The following is a 4,675-nucleotide window of genomic DNA, read 5'->3' as shown; positions in this document are numbered from 1 at the left end:
GTAACCTCGCCTGTAAGCAGGTCAGTCAAGGCACCATGCACCACCTCCTCCTCCTGAGTGAAGGGCATTTTCCATCTTGACCTTTATTTCTGATCTGTGCCCTGAGATAAGTGAGAAGTGGATAGCAGCCTAATCCTTCCTCTGCCGAGGAGCGTCCTCTCTTAAAAGGTTCCCAGTTTGCAGCTGAGCTGATGAAGCTATAACTGGTGAAAGTTCCTTCATCAGCGGGTAGATGGTCGACATTGAAATATATGTCCTGGATATCTAACTGCAGTCCATCAAGCATGCTGGTCCTGAGTTAGGAGAATGCGGTAAACGGTGAGAGATGTGACAAAATATTACAGCAACCAGAAAGAATGATGGCTACCTTTCAAGCACTTACTGTATTCTATGTGCTTTACATGTGATCTTGCATTTGCTTTTCACAATAACCTCATAACATGGGAGGATCATTCTCATTCACATCTTCCCACCAATAAAAGTAAGTGTGAGAAGACACAAGGGACACCAACCCATGGCCACTAACATGACAGGGTCTCATTCTTGTTTCATCCACACAGCAGGGAGCTCACCCTCACCCATCAATGATGATGTGCAAATTAAAACCACACTGAAACCACCAGAGTGCAAAAATAAATTCAAGCGATACCAAACATCGAGGAGGTTATGTAACCATCGGAATTCTCTTACCTGCTATAGGTATAGCGTGGCATGATCACACTGCAAGGCTGTCGTGACACTTCCTAGTAAAGTTGAGCTTCATAATTCCTCCCCTCATAGCCTGTCCTGGGAACTTTGACACACGTGCCAAGGAAACATGAACAAGGATGATCATGGAAACATTAATGGAAATATTTAATGGACTATTGCATGAATGCATTATGACGCCACGGCCAAACAGGAAAACTACATGTCCTACATGTCAGGAAAACTGAAGGAACCCCAGCTGAGCAAATCAGTGTGGATGAAGCTCAAACACACCATGTTGGCTAAAAGAGGTAAGTTGCAGCGTAATACAAGTAGTACAGTCAATTGAGGAAAATGCAAAATTAAACAATAGATCAATGGGGGAGACAGAAGGATGGCAGACAGTAAAATTTTGAAGGAAAGCAAGAAATTTAAATTTACATTTGATGATGTATCAACCTTTCTCTGAGGGGAAGCTAGAGTTTGCAACTGGGGAGTAGCACCAGGATGCTTCCTAATTATTGGTCATATTTCATTTCTCAAGCTCCGTGCTGGGTATTTCTCAAGCTCTGGAGATTTAGTGCTCTTCTTCTTTTTCCTTTTATTTTTTGAGATGCAGTTTCACTCATGTTGCTCAGGCTGGAGTGCAATGATGTGATCTTGACTCACTGCAACCTCTGCCTCCCGGGTTCAAGAGATTCTCCTTCCTCGGCCTCCCAAGTTAGCTGGGATTACAGACGTGTGCCACCACACCTGGCTAATTTCATATTTTTAGTAGAGATGGGGTTTCACCATGTTGGTCAGGCTCATCTCCAACTCCTGACCTCAAGTGATCCATCTACGTCGGCCTCTCAAAGTGCTGAGATTACAGGCGTGAGCCACCATGGCCGGCAGTGTTCTTCTTAAATAATACATGTTATATGAACTATTTATCATGTGATAGTTTCTTATAAAAGTAAAAATTACAAAACCCCCAAAATGTAGCTTCAGAAATGTATACTATAGATGCTAGCATTTTTTTATACAACAGAGAAATAAATTATCTAGCCCTGTTTTTCCATAATTTATAATATTCTGGCCAACTCCATCAAATAACAAGGCAGAACCTTCAGTTCCATTGAAAATGATGAGAAATTCAATTCCACCACATCATAACACAGAAGAAAAACCTTCCTATTTTTGTCCATTTGTGCTTCTATAACAAAATACCTGAAACTGGTAATTTATAAATAACAGAAATTTATTTCTCACAGTTCTGGAGGCTGGGAATCCCAAGTTCAGGGTGCTTGCAGTCCTGTGTCTAGAAAGTGCCTGTTCTCTGCCTACAAGATGGCACCTGGTTTCTGCCTCCTCGGCTGGGAGGAGTGCTGTGTCCTTGTGTGGTGTGGCGGAAGAGCAGAAGAGCAAGATAGGTGAACTGTCTCTGAAGCCTTTTTTATGGCATTACTTTATTTATGAATGTGGAGTTCTCGCGATTTAGTCCTTCCCAGAAGGCCTCACCTCTTATTATTGCAGTGCCGATGAAGTTTCAACATGAATTTTGGAGGGAACATGCTTTCAAACCATAGCACTGCCCCCTGACGAAAATCACAGAACCATAGACTTTCTGATTCAGAACAAATCTTAGTGTTCTTCTAGTCCAAGCTGATATGAAATATCGAACCAATAAATTCTATTTCTCTTCCTTTTGCATTTTTAATGTACCTCTAATAATTTGATCTTAGTTGACTTCTATATTAAATATGTTCACAGACTGATTAACGTAAGTTACCTTCATTCATTTAATCAACAATCATTTTCTCAATACTTATGTGTGAGGCATGGCCGTTAGCCAATAGGACACCAAGATAAATAAGATTTGGGGCCAGTCTTCAATTAGGTGACTGTGTAATGGAGAAAGCAGGCTGCAAAATAGAAATATGACAACATAATTTGTTAAAAGATATGAGAGAAATGCCAGGTTCTCTGTGAGCACAAAGAAAGAGCACGTGGACAGTTGGGAGGATCAAGAAAGGCTTCCTGGAGGAGGAGGGCTTCTGATCTGGGTCTTGAAAGAGAAAAGGAGTAGCAACTCACACGGAGAAGATAAATATAAAAACATTTCCTAAAAAGGGACTGGATCAGGAAAAAAAAATGAGACAAGAACATATCATAATGTTTCCAGGAAATATCAAGTATTATCATTTTGCTGGAGAACATATTATTTTGTTAAGTTGTAGGAACAAAAAGGAGAAATCCAGAAGAATGTCTGGCCTTGCCTTTATTTTGTGTCTGGGTATATAAGAAGGACACCTGAGAGCTCTTAGCCTGAAATCAGGACACGGATTCACATCCCGATCTTTCACTTACACACTGTGTGTCCCTGGGCAAGTCCCTTGACATTCAGTGAATTCTATTTTCTCCATCTGTCAAATGAGGCAAAAAAATACACAACTCCGTGACCCTCTGGATACCTAGCACAGAATCTGGCCCACAACAAGATGAATTGTGGAAGTTTAAATGGGGTAACAGACACAGAAGTATTTTGGTCAGTACACCGTGCAGGGACGAGTATTTGAATCGTGTGTTAGGATGACAGGGACTGTCCTTGCTGAGATGTGTATATGCCAACTTCTAGTGACAATGACCGCAGCAGGGGAAATACGCTCCCTGAATGTGACCTAAATACAGCATGCTGCTTAAACCCTGGTGACAACAAAGGCAATTCCCTCAGCATAGAATATTCACAGTGAGATCAGGTAGGTTTTACTCACCTCACAGCCTTTAACATCGCAGCCGTTCAAAAACTGTGTGAAAAAAAAATTACCTCGGCCAGCGTGGTAAGCTGTCCTGGGCTGATTTGCCTGGTGGACTTGAATTGTTCAAATCAATTAACTCCAGCTGAGAAGTTCTCCTTACAATGTCACCTTCAAGTTAAATAATATCGAGAGTCTTTGTCCTGAACGGTTGGTGTTTCTTGTTCCTTTTTGACCTTGATTCTGAGTTCTTGTAAGATTCTAACAATTACTATTTTGGTAAGATAATGTGTCCTAATAACTCAATCAGGGCTTGAATTAGTATACCTACTGATTGCCAGACACTGGACCAAGAGTTTTATAGCCACAACTTTTAAAAGAATCTTCATAAAAATCTTAGGAAGTAGTTATTACTGCCCACATTACAAGATAAAACCAATGTGGCCCAGAGAGTTTGAGTAGTTTGCCCAGACACACTAGATCTCTAAAGGCAGGAATGAGGTTCAAAACCAGGTTAAGTAACTCATGTCCAGAGTTTTCTCCACTGTACACAAAGTCTCCAAACTTCCAGGAGCACCAACAGATTTAACGAATTAATTGATGCAATCCCCTTGGATGTCATAACAGATAACTTTTTACTTTCAAAGCTCTTCCTAGCTTGGGTACCTTAACTTCGTGCTGATAGATAAGTCTCCCAAATGCATTGTCCCCAGTGGCAAAAGGCTCCTCCCTTGGGGTGTGACACACTCTCCTCTCAGCACTGCCAGGCTCCTCGGGTGGAGCACAGGCTGTGTGCCCAGTCAGCTTCACTCCTGGAAGGGACCCTGGAGAAGCTAAAAGGGACCTTGGAAGGGACCCTGGAGAAGCTGGAAGGGACCCTGGATAAGGAGGAGAGGGAGCGGGAGGAGGCATGCTTCCCAGGTTACCCCAGCTTGATCTTTTTGTTTTGGTTTTGCTGCTAGTTCTGAATCTTCAGCAACAGGCAATGTTGAGGAGTGCATCTCTCTCCAGGGCTCTGACTGCCTTGTTGTCATTGTTTAGGTTTGGAGTTAGCCTCCATGTGTTCTAGAACATTGGATTATAAACTCATTTTGACAGATCCAGACTAGGACACATTTCACATTTACATTTTAACCTACTGTCCACAGATGCAAACAAATATTTCTCTCTCACACACACACACACTCACACACACACACATGCACACAATCTTGCACTGCACTCTAGTATTTTCTCTTTCACTCTTTTCTTCT

At 41.9% G+C, this 4,675-nt stretch overlaps 1 long non-coding RNA gene across 1 annotated transcript; it reads right to left on the bottom strand.

The window, feature by feature from the left end:
- Positions 1-2,456: 2,456 nt before the first annotated feature.
- Positions 2,457-4,406, bottom strand: LOC112132006 (uncharacterized). The gene is made up of 4 exons (XR_002913815.1): positions 4,349-4,406; positions 3,441-3,593; positions 3,037-3,092; positions 2,457-2,591 (listed from the first exon to the last, which is right to left on the bottom strand). It is a non-coding gene; the product is annotated as an uncharacterized LOC112132006 (long non-coding RNA).
- Between the last annotated feature and the right edge of the window lie 269 nt (positions 4,407-4,675).

The sequence above is a fragment of the Pongo abelii genome, chromosome 12 (assembly GCF_028885655.2).
Source record: "Pongo abelii isolate AG06213 chromosome 12, NHGRI_mPonAbe1-v2.0_pri, whole genome shotgun sequence".
NCBI classification, from domain to species: domain Eukaryota; kingdom Metazoa; phylum Chordata; class Mammalia; order Primates; family Hominidae; genus Pongo; species Pongo abelii.
Note: the sequence above shows the minus strand (reverse complement) of the source record. Positions and strands in the feature narration are given on the sequence as shown.